Source organism: Trachurus japonicus, chromosome 12 (assembly GCF_045865225.1).
Source record: "Trachurus japonicus isolate A0001 chromosome 12, Traja_1.0".
Taxonomy (NCBI): Eukaryota; Metazoa; Chordata; class Actinopteri; order Carangiformes; family Carangidae; genus Trachurus; species Trachurus japonicus.
The window spans coordinates 5,977,268-5,993,342 of record NC_140918.1 but is presented as its reverse complement, the minus strand read 5'-3'; the positions used below and the strand labels follow the sequence as shown (position 1 = coordinate 5,993,342).

The 16,075-nt window shown below is 41.5% G+C and overlaps 1 protein-coding gene across 3 annotated transcripts in view; it reads right to left on the bottom strand.

Moving 5' to 3' along the window:
* The window catches only part of pitpnm2 (phosphatidylinositol transfer protein, membrane-associated 2), a 46,413-nt gene extending 41,364 nt beyond the window's left edge, over positions 1-5,049 (bottom strand). The window contains exon 1 of one of the 3 annotated variants that reach the window (XM_085792777.1): positions 4,876-5,049. The gene's annotated coding sequence lies outside the window, so the exon portion shown is untranslated. Of the gene's footprint in view, positions 1-408; positions 515-4,875 lie in introns of those variants that run through there. The other 2 variants (XM_085792775.1, XM_085792774.1) reach the window with 2 other exon arrangements.
* Positions 5,050-16,075: the final 11,026 nt, after the last annotated feature.

Below are 16,075 nucleotides of genomic sequence, written 5' to 3'. Positions count from 1 at the left end.
CCTCCTCCTATAGTGATTGATTTTCACAGCTTCCTCCTCCTGCAGCAGCAGCATCACAACCACCCAACATGACCATTAAACATGTGTTGCACATACACAACACAACACAACACAGAAGAATAAGAAGAAGTAGATGAAGAAGCCGCCTCGCTCTCGCTGCAACAACAACACATTTCATCATCAGCTGATCCTGATGGATAGAAAAAAACAACATCACATCACACAGCAGCAGCAGCAGCAGCAGCAGCAGCCACCTGCAGCTCGTCCACGTCGCCTCATCCACCTGTGTTTTCTCATGACAGCGCATAAGAAGAAGGAGAAGGAGAAGGAGGAGAAGGAGAAGGAGAAGGAGAAGGAGAAGGAGAAGAAGGCGAGGCGTTTGCAGCAGCTGGGAGATCCGATGTTTACCTGGCAGGAGGAGACGAGAGGCCGCCGTCGCAACATCCTGGTCCCACAGAGACAGAGACTCCCAGCTCCAGGCGTCCCTCCACCCCACCACCATCATCATCATCCTCATCATCATCATCATCATCATCATCATCATCATCATTCCTCAGCCCGTCCACACCGGCTCGACCCCCCCCACCACCTCCTCCTCCTCCTCCTCCCCTCCCGACTGGGAAGCAGCAGCTCCTCTTTTTAAACCCTCACTGTGAAACAAGAGAAGCTATCAATCCTCTTCTTCTTCCCCCATCCACCTCTCCTTCTCTCTCTCTCTCTCGCTCTCTCTTCTATTTTGCCTTGCCTAGCCCCCGCCTCTCTCTCTCTCTCTCTCTTCTCCTCACTCCGCCGTCTCCACCTCCCCTGTTACCATGGAGACGCATGAGGCTGGTGTCCGATTGGTGGGGTTTGTTGTGATGCAGCCGGCCGCTCCGTTGTGCAGCCCACCACCAGATTGATTGCCTTTTCATTTCAGTCTACATCACTGATTCAGAATCAGCCCTGCACACTTCTTATTTCTGTTTTTTTTTTATGATTTATGACTTTTATCTATTTCATTAGAATTTAACGCATCATTTTTTACATTTTATTATTCATTTAAATGCAACCAACGAGGCTGCAGAGCGATAGAAAAACGTCTTGTTTTGTCCAAGATATTAATTTCTCTGTCTCAGTCTGATCGTTACTGATGGTTTAGAGGAAGCTGTGATCACGAGGAGTTAAAAATACCTGCACTAACTCATTTAACACGACTCATTCTGGCCATTTAACAAGAACTGGCCCCATCAGTCACTGTCTACTCGCCTCATCCGCCTCATCCGCACCAAATACCAGAGGAAAGGAAAGATATTCAGGTTGGAATCTGAGGATTTTTTTATGTTAAAGCTCCATACAGTATAAAGGTAGATGTTTCTATTAAAGCTCCATACGGTATAAAGGTAGATGTTTGTGTTAAAGCTCCATACAGTATAAAGGTAGATGTTTGTGTTAAAGCTCCATACAGTATAAAGGTAGATGTTTGTGTTAATCCTCCAAATACCAGAGGAAAGGAAAGATATTCAGGTTGGAATCTAAAGGATTTTTTTATAAAAATGAAACAAACTGCAGATTAATCTTCTGTCAATCAATCAATGGGCTCATCTCTGTGTTTATAAATATCAAATTTTTTCTTCCAAAATGTGCAACAAATGTCTGTTAAGCTCAGACTCGCTGTTGTTTTTCCTGCACCTTCACCGTTCAGACCATCTGCTGAACGAACGCCTTTAATTAAAATGTGATTATTTTTAAACATGACACTGCAGGCGTGTGTGTCGTGGAGCCGTGGCGTGCACCCGACCGAGCCGAGTCCCCCCCACCCCCACCTCAACCCCCAACCCCCCGGAGGCAGATCACCTGCTCTCTCTGATGATGATGATTATTCATCTGTTTGCAAAGGAGAAGTCGTTTGTTGTCGTCCTGTTTTTCCTGCTGTGTGTGTTTTTTGTCCCACTGAATTTGAATGCATCGGCCGGCTGAGTCGGAGCTTTTGACTAACAAATCAGAGACTGAGGAAGAAAACTGTGTCTTTATTCCAGACGGTCGTCACTGGACTGCATCGGATCCACAGTTACACATGAGAACAGCTGCAGTTTGTCCAGGATTAAGTTACTTTAAATGACGTTTTCTAGGGATCCAGTAATTTAACATGCAAACTTAACACCAAGAGGTTTATGTTAATATGATTAAATATCATAATCAGCAGGATAATTGTCCTAAAATGTCTGTTTTAAAAAAGGAAGGTATTTCCAGAATTGTTAAAACCTCTTCTCTCCATCTGATGAATAAATATTCTGTCTCTCTTTTGCACAGTGAATGATTTAAACCATTGTCTTGTGTCTTTTTTGCTGCTTTCAACAAAAGTTTGAGCTAGAAAACACAGAAAACCTAATTTTTCATTTTCATTTTAAGCCGCTGTTAATTCTTGAGCGTCAGTCGCAGCAGAAGACGCTGTGTCCTAAATGAGGCTTAATTGTTTTCTAATTACATCGGGATGAAAAATGTAATCGCTGGTTCACTAATTAGCTGCATATAAACACTGGCATGGCTGCGTTTTTAATAGTTTCCTTTGCTCAGTTTGTACAATAAGAACCAAAATATGATGATGCATTTATAATTCTTTTTTTTTTGCTTTTATTTTTCAAAACAAACAAAGAAATGCGTCATTTCTGCAGCCACTTTTCACAAACTTTAATTATTTTTGACCCGTTTAGCTAATTAAGAGGATTAATTCAGCATTAGCATTTGCAATTTGCACAAGCCAATCAATGCATTATATTATATATTTATTACATTATGATATAATAACTCCACAAAATTGTTTTCCTAATGACACTGTGATGAAAAACATAATTTTGTGAACATGGTTGTGTTTTTGTTTTGCTTTGCTTGCTCTTAGCTTTGGGCAGCCTAGGCTAACTGTTTCCATATGTTTCCAGTCTTTATGCTAAGCTACGCTAACAGTCTCACTGGGCAGATGCAGGTTACAGTATCTTTCTCTCCTATGTTTCTCTCTCAGATGTTCAGACGTGTGGATCTGTGACTGACTGAGACCTGATGTGCACCGAGGACAAACTCTCTGACTCACATCATGTCTCTGCTTCATGGACGTCTCTTTAATTACATCCAGCCGACGCGTCTCTGTGGAGGTTTAAAAATATCCCACCTGCCTGCAGAGGGATTGAGAAGCTGCTGCTGCCGCCTTTTTTTTTTCCTCTTTGAGGGCACTTCAGAAACGACACGAGGAGTGAGAGTTGCTGAGGCCTTCTTTTTTTTTTTTTCTGGCTCTGAGGATGAACCTGCCTGACGACGTTTTACTACAGCAGAGCACAAAAGGCAAAAAGCTGCACCCAGATTAGATTTAGTGGCTGAGGAGAGAGTGAAGCTCAGAATGAGAATGAGCTGCAGCAGCAGCAGCAGCATCGCTCTCCTCCTCTGGTTTTTATCTGTGACCTACAGAGGTGTTGTACATCCTGAATGAAATGACTTGTTGATGGGTACTCCGCCCTGCACACACACACACACACACACACACACACACACACACACACACACACACTTTATCTGAGCATCAGCAGAGCACACGCTAACAGAATCAGCGGCTCGCTCGCCTGCTACACGTGAACATCTGCTGCTATTACAGCTGTTAATTTGTGATCTCTCCTCACCACTGGCTCCTGTTACTCATCATCCTGCACAGATCAAACAGACGAGGCCTGCAGCTCACGGTGCTGTCGCCTCTCTGAAGGTATCTGTCACAAACACCTCAACGCAGCTGCTGCAGGACGCACATGAGCACAGATATGTAGCCTACATACTGTATAGGCCTACATATGTCTATATCTGACATGCATGTGCGTATATAAGATAAAAACATGTGTAAAAGCTACTGTAAATATGAAACTGATTAGATAACACAGTCATCTAGCCTACACAAATGTGTTTGTGTATTTGTGTTTACATATAAATCCATCCTAAAGCCTCTTAAAGGGATAGTTCAACGTTTTGGCAAATTGGCCCATTGCCATAATCCCTATAGTTATAGCAGTTGGTTCGTTACCTTTAATTGTCGGTGCAAGCTACTTTTAGAACAGCGGAGCAGAGCCGTGAGCTGCTCAGAGCTACGCTACAGAGGCTCATGGGATTTCTTGGTTTCCCTCATCAAACTCATCAAATACACAATCCAACAACTCCAAAACGCTCTGGTGGACAAGTTGTGACCTGCACATTCACCACGCTATGAGATAATAACAGAACGTTACCAGACAGAGTTGTTTTAGAGGTAAATTCATGCAAAACTGCTGATGCGCGTTCCCGTCGGGGGCAGTTTTTCATCATCAGTCTCTGTATTTCCCTCTAAAACAACTCTGTCTGGTAACGTTCTGTTATTATCTCATAGCGTGGTGAATGTGCAGCTCACAACTTGTCCACCAGAGCGTTTTGGAGTTGTTGGATTGTGTATTTGATGAGTTTGATGAGGGAAACCAAGAAATCCCATGAGCCTCCGTAGCGTAGCTCTGAGCAGCTCGCCGCTCTGCTCCGCCGTTCTAAAAATAGCTTGCACCGACAATTAAAGGTAACGAACCTACTGCTATAACTATAGGGATTATGGCAATGGGCCAATTTGCCAAACGTTGAACTATCCCTTTAAGATGTTTATATGTATCTTACAAGTCTGGTTTTATTTGGACTAACACGATGTCTGAACCATCTCACTGCAGACGCATCAGTGTCTGATACTGATTCAGAAAAACCTGCTTTTTTTTCTTCTTAAATCTCTCCGTTGTTGTGCTGCTAAACGATCTGAACACTTCCACCTCTGCTCAGCAAACAGGAAGTGGTTTCCATATTTCAAATCATATTCACAGCTGCAGAAATAGAGTTTATATATCTACTGACCTGACGTCCATCTCCAGCGGCGGTGGTGGCGGCCTTCACCCTCCTCCTCCTCTTCCTCCTCCCTGTGAATGACAAACAGCTGTGATGAGATTCAATGAGCGGCCGATGTCCTGCTAATGAAACATGAGCTCAGGGCACGAGGGTCTCACACACACACACACACACACACACACACTACAGCACACACATACACACACATACACACACACATAAACGCAGCTGTGTGAAAAATGCCGCGCTCATATTCCATAAATACCACAGCACGTGGAGCAGAAGTCATGTTTCAAAACTGTTTCCTTCCTCAAATCCAGAGAGAGAAGAAGTGATGATGATGATGGTGATGGTGATGATGATGGAGGAGGAGGAGGAGCTCAGTCAAACTCTGATGACTTCCCTTCTCGCCAAACATGTTCGTGCACAGCCAGCCAGCAGAGCAGAGAGCTGCTGTGGTCATCTGACACTGTCACAACATCGCTACATGAAAAGAGACGTGGGCAGCAAATGAGAGTGAACGCTGCCCTGACGTGATGGCTGGGTGATGAGAGAGGACGGGCTATTTTTAGCTCAGGGCGGCGGTGGAGGAGGAGGAGGAGGAGGAGGAGGGATGAGGAGGGGGGCAGAGAGCAGCAGTGACGGTGGTGGTGGTGGTTGGGGGTGGTTGGGGGTGAGGGGGAGTGAGCTGCAAGCAGAGGTTAGTTGTGATGCTTCTCAAATTGCTCTGCTTTTCCAGCGTTCTGGTAAATGACGGCGATGCATCAGTGTCGGGATGATGATGATGATGATGATGCAGCTCATCACCGCTCACACTGTTCATCAGGGCCTGAGGTTACTTTGTGGAGCCATTAAGGCTTCGCAATGCACTTAAAAGAGCAGGAGACGACTGGACTGACCACACTCTTAAAGCTGAGACTGACTCAAAGCTGCATCCAGATATACAACGGTAGATGTTTGTATTAAAGCTCCATACAGTATAAAGGTAGATGTTTGTGTTAAAGCTCCATACAGAATAAAGGTAGATGTTTGTGTTAAAGCTCCATACGGTATAAAGGTAGATGTTTGTGTTAAAGCTCCATACAGTATAAAGGTAGATGTCCATGTGTGGTGTGATTGTAAAGCAGCTCTAGGTTCTATATTAATACTGTGAAAGTATCAAAGCCTCAGTCCACAGAGAAATGCACACAGCCTGGATTCAGAAACTGAGCCTTAAAACCAGCCGTCAGGACTTCCTGTCACTTTGTGATGTCACAACAAGGCAGTCACATCAAGCCCCGCCCACCACCATCCAACAACTTGCAGGATTTGGTTTCTCTGAGTGTTTTATTCTGAAATCTGCTCTAATTTTTTTTTTTTTAATCATTTAAGAAAACAGTCAGCCAATCAGAAGAGAGGTTCAAAGCCTCCTCTCTTCTGATTGGCTGACACCGACATGTTGTTACTATAGAGCTCCAGAACGAAGCTGGAAAACTACACTTCAAAATAAAACATAGATAATAAAACAGGGTAAAATTTTACAGCCAATTTGTTTTATTTAAGATGAAACTTTTCTTTTTTTTCTTACATAAAGCAACAAGTGTGTCTCACTGTGTCTAATCCTGTTTTGTATAATGAGAATAAAGCTGAACCCTGAACGCATCACACAGTACAGTACACACAACCTTTATCTAATCAGGAAATCCCATTGAGATCAAGATCTGTTTTGCAAGAGAGAGAAAAGAAAAAAACAAACACAAAAGCACAAACAAGCATCAGAGACATCGCTAAATAGATCTGAAGTTTTAAAATCCCACAGGGAGGAAGAGGAGGAGGAGGAGGAGGAGGAGGAGGAGGAGGAGGAGGAGGAGGAGGAGGAGACATCCACCCTCTGATATTCACTCATATGTCTTCTGGTTATGAGGTGGAGGAGCTCAGTGTTTACAACAGGTCTGAAATCTGCTGCGGCTTTAGAGAGGAACCAACTCAGTGAGACGTTACTTCAGTCTGAGGCCACACACACATCTTCATCTTCAACTTCAGCTTCTGAGACAGTCGTTGTTTAATAGTCAAACTAGGTCTTTATGTGAACTGGAGCTCTGGCTTCTTTCTACTAAAAGGACATTTTGTAAAAAAGCATGACTAAACACAGAGACGACTGAGGAAGGAACATAAGAGGCCGTTAATCGTGTAATTGATGCAGACTGAGGAGCCAAATGTAAACAAATGCTGAGTCAGCAGCATAAAAACATAAAGTTGGATCGTCATGCAAAAACAACCAGCTCAGGAACTAACTCACTTCTGTTTTTATCTGAATGACACTTTAACTCATCACCAGTTACTTGTTGCTTCATCTCTGGACGACCAGAGGAAATTATGAAACTCTAAAAAAAGAGGCAACGACGAAGCTTCAGTCTCACATCAACGTCTCGCTGCTGTGAGACTGAAGCCGCAGTGTCAGAACTTCCTGGTTCCTCATCGACCACAAACGCACCACAAAGAGTCAAACACAGAGAAAGGAAATAAGATGGTTTGAATATATTTTTGTATATTGTTGCAGCTGCTTTAACCTCTAGGGGGCGACGTTGCGTCTGCAGCCTCATGACTTCCCCCAATAACCAGTAGAGTAAGAGCTGAATTAACTAAAATAATCATATTTTGGTATTATAAAAACATTTTTCCTTAAATTTCATCACTATATCTAAACACAGGACATTCATCATACATTTATCTTCTAGATTTGTGTATGCATCTATATTCTTATCTCTATCTTTATTTTTTTCTTCATTTTATCTATCATTACTTCATTTTCTCATTTCTTTGCTGAGGAAGTTTACTAACTTCCCCTTTTAGGATCAATAAGTATATCTGATTCTCAAATGTGAATATTTTCTATTACGATGAACTCAACATCTTTGTGTTTGTGGCTGAAACGTTTTAGGGAATATTTTCAAATACTCATTATAGATTATTATATATTCATTATAATATTTATAATAAGATGAAATAATTCAGGCTGTAGGAGGAGATGTTGACTTCAACTGGTCAAAACTCGTGTTGCTTCACTGATGCAAATCTTTAACAAATGACTAATTAATCAAATTATGCAGAGAGAAGTTAAACAAAATGAAGCTGGAGCGCCGTCACTAAACACAACACAGGGACAAAGGAGGAGGAGATGGAGGAGGTTCTGTTAATGACACACAGACAAAGACAGAGTCCATCAGCAGAGAGAGAGGAGGGTAGGTAGGTGGGGGGACACCGCTGTTAATTAAGCCGACAGATTCGAGGACCCAGAGATAAAGCAAGGGGAAGTTCCACTCCACGACCCAATACCATTAGCTCCTGGCCCGGGTCCAGGCTGATGTACGGCCGGCGTGGTGCCAGTGACACGGAGCAACGGCTCCAAGTCCTTTCACCCACTTTCATTTGTCACAGAGAGTTAGCATCGACTGATCGTTCGATGACTCACATTTATAACGTCCGATTTAAGAAGAAGAATGTGAAGAGGGAAAACGAAAGAGGAACTCTAGATATTTCAGTCGAGGATAAAGTGACTGACATTAAAAACACTAAACAGCTGTTGGATGGATTCATATGAAATTTGGCAAAGAAGCAAAAAAGTTCTCCAGAGGATGAACCCTGATGCTGTTTGTGACAGCTGCATTCAAAAAGCACTCAACCAATGAATTTCATCGGCTTTTAGCAAAATATATTGACAACTAGACAAAGGATTGTAATGTAATTTGGTGCAGGTGTTCATGTTCCCCGGAGGTTGAATCCTAATAATGTCTGCGACGCCCTAATATCAGCAACATGTCACAGTTTACACTTAAACTGTAAACATCAATGGCTTGTACCAACAACTAGAGGAGGTATGACATGTAAAGTCGTGCAGATGTTCATGTTCCCCAGAGGCTGAACCCTAATAATGTCTGTGATTCTCTATTATCACAGTTAACGCTTAAACCGTAAATGTCATTGGCTTGTATCAACAACTAGCGGAAGGACTGACTGGTGTCGATATTCGTGTTCACCAGAGGATGAACCCTGATAATAACGATTTCATTTAGTGTCACCAACACATTAAAGTGTCACACTTAACAAGTGAATTCCATTGGTTTATTAATGAAATATCTCTACACCTTCATGATGGACTGTCATGTGACATGGTGCAGAAAGATGTTCACGTTCCCAGGAGGACGAACCACAACGACTTATTGATCCTCAGCAGCAAGTTTTCATTTTCTAACCATAAACAGATCAAAGTTTGCAATTAAAAATGTAAAAATAGTGGAGGACACATCATCAATCACAGTTCCAACTCATTTCACATGCATTTCAAAATAAGAGCGCCCTCTTATTCAAGATAACAAGCCATCAGATTTATTTCAAACAAACTGAATGAGAAGAATTATCAGGATTATTTTAGCCTGATTAAAAAAAAACACGTCAGTCTGAATTAGTTAACCCAGAGTATGTGCAGCCTCCCTCCACAACAATCAGTGAAGGAAGCTGATCAATGCATCAGTTTTAACTAACAGTGACGCTCTAAGTATCAGGTAAACGCTGAGCTATGTGCGTGCATCTGAATATTTGATGAGCAAACAACGGCTCGCTGCGTCCGAACAAAGCCTGCGCAACGTTAATTAGAGCAAGTGCACCAACGCAAACATGGACAAACTGTGACGACGGCTTTAGATGAGATCCTCAAAACAACCAACAGCCAACAACCAACAACACCCCCCACACACAACCACCGACCCACCCTGACCTTGGTCTCACATGACCCCCAACCCCCCCAGACTCGGAGGCCTCCTATACGTCATGTAGGTGTGGATCTATATTTAAAGCATTCTTCCCAGGGCACCACCGCCTGACTGACTCTGACAGTGTGAGTCTAAATACAGATCGTCCTGTTTGCTCCACTGATGGAGGACATGTGTGTGTACACAGTGTGTGTCGTTACATTATGATGCAGCTTAGACTGAAATATCTTGCACTGCATAATCATTTTTATTTATGCTGTTTTTTAAGTATTTTTCACAAGTGTTTGCTGTTTTCTTTCTGTCCTCTTTACACCTGCAACACTGTAAATCTACCATTTTAATTCAAGATTCAAGATGTTTACTGTCATATACACAGATGTTAGAACCATACAATCAGATTCTTGCTTACATTGCCGCCCTTCACATTACAAAAAGTAAAAAGGATAAGAAATAAATATAAAGGGAGACTAAAAAGACACTGAAGTAAATATATATATTCTTATATATCTTAAGATCCTGTGTTAAAAAAATCTGAGCTCAGTAAAAGTAAATAAATACGATCAGATAAATAAAGTGACGTATTAAAACTAATGGTTTCTTCTAATGGTGGCAACTTATATCATATATATATACGTATTTCTTCATATATATAATCATATTTTCTTCAAACAAACAAGTAGAACAATCTAGATAGTTAGTACTTTTGTTATACTTTATAACACTACAATACAAGAACAGGTATCAGTGCTACACTGTAAAACACTGTAGTGCAAGTGAAAGTACTCGTTTATACCGTATAATACTTAAGTACAAGTAAAAACACCAGTACAACCATGTATAATACTGTACTACAATGAGTAAAAGTACTAGTGCCACACTGTATATCTCTGTAGTACAAGAAAATAGTACCAGAACTACAGAGTATACTACTCTAATACAAATGAAAGTACTAGTTCTACACTGTAAAATACACTACTACTAAAGTACCACACAATATGCCAGTGTAGTAAAAGTGTCAGTGCTACACTGTAAAACACTGTTGTGCAAATAAAAGTACTGGTTTATACTGAATAAAACCTTAGTATAAGTGAAAATACCAGTATAACAATGTATAATACTCTACTACAAGAAAAAGCACAAGCACCACACTGAATAATACTTTAGTACAAGAAAAAAAGTACTAATTCTACACTGTAAAATACTGTAGTGTAAGTAAAAGATCTACAATGATAGATAGATAGATCGATAGATAGAACGATAGATAGATAGATAGAACGATAGATAGATAGAACGATAAATAGAACGATAGATAGAACGATAGATAGATAGATAGATAGATAGATAGAACGATAGATAGAACGATAGAACCATAGATAGATAGAACGATAGATAGAACGATAGATAGATAGAACGATAGATAGAACGATAGATAGATAGATAGATAGATAGATAGATAGATAGATAGATAGATAGATAGATAGATGACTTCATCACTGAGCTGCATGTATGTGAGACAGGAAGTGACAGACACACTCTCCCGTCTCCTGCCTGTGATCAGTCGGCTGGAATCCCTCTGTTTACGCTGCTAAAAATAGATTTCACACACAGCGATGACGTGGCATCTCGTGACAAGACCCCCACCTCCACCTCCCATCAGCCCCCTCTTCCTCTTCCCTCCTCCCTTCTCCTCCTTTCCTCCTTCCCTCCTTCCCTCCCTCCTCTCCAGACTGTAGCGCGGTGGCGAGTCACGCCGTTATTGGTATTCAGCTCTCGGCCTCCTCCTCTTCTGTCTTCTCTTTTCGAAGGATGAGAGCAAAATTATGAATTTCGAGGGGTGAGATTAAGGAAAAGACAAGAGGGGATGGATGGATGAGAGAGGGAGGGAGGAAGGAAAGGAGGGAGGAGGGGAGGGAGGCGATCAATACTATGACTCATTCTTTCTGCGGCGGCCACTTCCTAACAGCATTCATTAAAGCAAACCTAATCATTTTGGGCCGATAATCAGATCCTGTCGGGCTCCATCTTCCTTCACTGCACTGCACTCGCCGCTCCGCACACACGTTAACAATGAACCTGCAGTGGCGAGGAAACAGCAGCCATGTGCATTATGGGATGGATGGATGGATGGATCGATCATCATCGGAGGCCGGAGTCTCCAAAAAAAAGTATTTTCTCCAGATGTTCATCATGCTCCTCAGAGGATGAACACAAAAAAGTCCGACTGGCTGTAAACGCATCGTCACCAGCAGCTCTTTCAAAATAAAATCCAACACCAACACTCTCTCTTTGGCTGCTGACACTGATTATTTAAAGCGCTGAGGTGACAGTCGGGCACTTGAACGCCTCCTCAGGTTTAAAAGTCACTTAAAGCTTCCTAGAAAGTTTTGGCTCCAGCTGCAGCTTCCGTCTAAATAAGTCACAGGCCGAGCTGAGATCAGCATCCGTCACCGTTTTCACCTTCAGCTGCTGCTAAGAATAGACGCAGGCGGCTCTGCAGGTGTGAGCGTCGTTAGCAGGACGTATGGAGAACAGGTGAGAAGAGGACGGGTGGAGTTTTACACAATAAGACTAATAAAATTAATGTATGAAGTGATTTGTGCAATTACAATCTCACAGCTGTACTGGATATATGAAATAAAAAATAAAAGAAGATCAAATAAAATAGTATATTTCCCTGAAACACCCTTCTTTTTAGTTTATTTGGTTGATTAATTATTTCCTTGTATTATTACAGTAGAAAACACGTTCATGTGTGTTTTTTAAAATAAAAATGCTGTGTCAAGGGAAAAACTGAAAAATAAATAAATAAAAGAAAATAAGGTTAAATTTAATCTGGTTGAATTAAATTAAGAAATAAAATGAACTACAGTTTTAGAAAATAAAACAATAAATAAAACAGTAACACTTTATAATAAGTACACGGAGGCTATTAAGCATTAGTTAAGCGTTAATAAATACGGAATTCTTCATTTATAAACGCATGAATACTCATTAGTAGTAGTAGTTAGTGCTTATCAGTTATGAGTAAAACATTTTTAACTGTGTTTATAAACTACATACTAATGAGTATTCACGTGTTATAAATGATGGGGTCAGTATTTAATGCTTAACTAATGCTTAACAGTGTGTACTTATTAGAAAGTGTTACCAATAAAACTACAATTAAATAAAAATATTGGAATTCCCCCAAAAAATATTATAATTAAATTAGATTGAATTGAATAAAATGAATGAAAATAAAGTCATTGCCAAGTGACCATAATTGCCTATATGCCTCACTCTGGTTTAAGCATCGTCAGGCGTCACCTGACCTTTGTGACCTTCAGGGAACATGTGTCAGTGACATTAGAGTTTTGCTGACTCATTAGGAGCCTTAAAGACAAACAATCAAATCTGAAAATCAATTCTGAAACCTACAGGAAGTCAGAGAGAGAGAGAGAAGGAGCGAGGCCTCACTGCATCCAATAATAAAAAGCCATTATAATAATAATAATAGTGGAGGTGAGTTGAGATAAAAGCATCGACTATAAAACCTTTTAAAAAAAGAGCTTAAAGCCTCAGTGGAGTTGATCGGCTCCATCTTAAACCAGGGTCAGGGACACTGTGACTGTGGCCACACATGAACCTAAAATATGTGATCGTTTCAGGAAAAGGTCGATGAACAGGAGAGCAGATTGAGTTTAGAGACGGAACATACAACCAACCAACAAACAAACAAACAGACCATAAACATCAACACTGACAGAAGACTGAAGAAAAAACTGAGTTCATATCGTCCTCATGTTGATTACAGGTCCTCATAAGGTTGTGTTGGATCAAATTTGGACACACACACACAGGACCAGGGGCCTGACTGTGTGAGTCATTAGGGCCCAACAGCAAAAAAACAACAAAAAACCAACCACCAGCAAGAGGTCAGTCCAGCAATGCACCATGATGTAGAGATGTACAGGCATTGAACGCACCATGCATCAACACTGAGCCTCAATGTCTGCGCACACACACACACACACACAGATGTAAACACAACGATCAGCTGGTGTGTGTTCTTCTGCTGCATGATGGCTGCACATCATCATCATCATCATCGTCATCATAATAATAACTCATCATCTGATGATCAAACCCTCCGTGTCAATCAGCGGTGCCTCCCTGTGTGTGTGTCCGGCCGGCAGCAGCCGTCAGCGGGGACTCACCTGCAGCAGCGCCCGCAGTCTCCGCGGTTCTCCGGCCCCGGATCCTCACGGTGAAGCCGCGGAGCCTCGGAGCTTCATCTCCGGCGGCGAGCGGCGGGTTTTCACGGCGGAGGAGACAGCGTCGCAGCCGGTGTGTGTCTGTGTGTGTCACCGCTGCAGCTCCATCGTCCTCCTCCTGACCGCAGGTTTGAGCTCCGCTGTGCTGAGTGTGTGTCTGTCTGTGTGTGTGTGTGTGTGTGTGTGTTACCGGTGGTGGTGGTGATGATGCACCCAGGTTGCCAGTTACATCAGGAGCCAGGAGGACATCCTCCTCCTGCAGCAGGACGCGGGGGAAAGGCGCCCCCCAGCGGCGCAGCGCCTCCTGCAGGAGCTCAGACCATAGACATGTCACCGTCAAACATGTCCTGCTGCTTAAAGCCACAAAGTCACATGACTGCAGACAGACACACACACACACACACACACACACAACTACAACACACAGATAAACTAAATAAAAAAAGATTAGAAAGAGGCTGAAATTACAACTACACACTCACAACAACCACAAAATGAGCACAGAGCAAAACAAACTGAAGAATAACAGGCTGAAAATGACAAAGACAAGAGATAACACAACCAGAGAGACGCACAAACATGATGAAAAGAGACACAAAATGCCCACAAAGATGCACTACCAACACAAAGACAGACAAAATGAGCAAAAGGTTACTTCAGAGAGAGATGTAACATATCTGCAGAGATTTAAAGCAGAAGTACGCAGAATTTTTGTGTTAATATAAGTCTTAAATAGTTATATCTTCCGACAGCAATCACTTCTATAGAGTGTTTGGTCTGAAACACGGGTCTGTCAGTCACTCTGCTTTGCTGTAAGCCGAGGAGAAAACTTTCCTTGTATCCTACAACCTTTATCCAATGAGGAGAGAGAACGGCATAAAGGGGCGGTCCTCTCTGTGTGTGCAGCCAAGGGATGCGCGTGAATGTGGTGACGTAGGGACGAGGGCGGGGACTGCTAACTCCATCTGCTGACAGGAAGTTAGCCAAAACGACCGGATCGCTTACTTATGCTTTAAAGAAATGACTGCAAAGATGCACAACAACCACAGACAGTGAAGAACAGACTCAAAAAGAGGCAGAAAATGATGAAAAAAAGACACAACAAGCACAAAGACACACAAACTAAATGACTGCACAGCAAAACAAACCAGGAAAAGAGATATAATGTGACATAAACACAACAAAAAACAACAACTGAAAGCACGAAATCAATAAAAAGAGACTTGAAACTATAAAATTAAGTCAAGAGGTGTAAAATGACTAAAAAAGACTGGGGCAGAAAATTGGTTAAAAAAAATGGGCGTTAATGGACTAAAAAAAAAAAAGTGAAACAACCTAAAATAGAAGTGACATAACCACAAAATGACACAGAACGACTTCAGCGACACACGATGACCGACAACACCTGCACAGACAGGAAACGGTTAAAAAGAGACTTTAAAATGGTAAATGTGTCAAAACGAGTTTTAAAAATAAGTCACCCAAAATTTAAAGAGACTTAAAACAACACAATAATAACACTGCAGGTGAAGTTATGAACTGATGTTGATGTAAAGGATTTAAACTGTTTCTTTTAACTTTTAATCACAAAAAATCTAAAATATTCTCCATGAAATCCAGAATAAACGTTAATATTTTTAGTTTTTGATCCAAATGAGCCATTTAAACGTGTGTGTGTGTGTGTGTCAGACTCAATAAAGAAGCGTTACACGTCTTGTTATGAAAAAAATTTCATTTATTGTGCAACAACAACGACGTCGTCATCGTTTCCAGTGAATCTGAGTCATTGTAGGAAAAACTGCGCAGTAAAAGGAAGAAGTGCAAGGTGTGTTTGTGTTTGTGTTTGTGTGTTTATGTGTGTGTGTGCTGGTTTTGGACTTTACATGTGGCTCTGGTCCGGAGGGTCGAGTCCTGCTGAAGCGAAAACAAAGTGCCGAGCGGTGACGGAAAGTTAACGAAGATTTAAAAGAAAAGGCAAAAACATTTGGTTCAAGTAATAAAAAAACAAAAAAAACAAACATTTTCCTTCAAGTTCAATTATTTGGCTCAAAACGAAAAGTAAAATCCTACAAACATGAGACAGAAAAATGCACTGAAATTAAAAATTAAAACCTCTGACGTATAAAAACATTAAATAAATATGTATTATGCCAAATCTCCAGGAAACACAAATAAACAAACATGGCAGTGAGATCCCCTCCCCCCTCG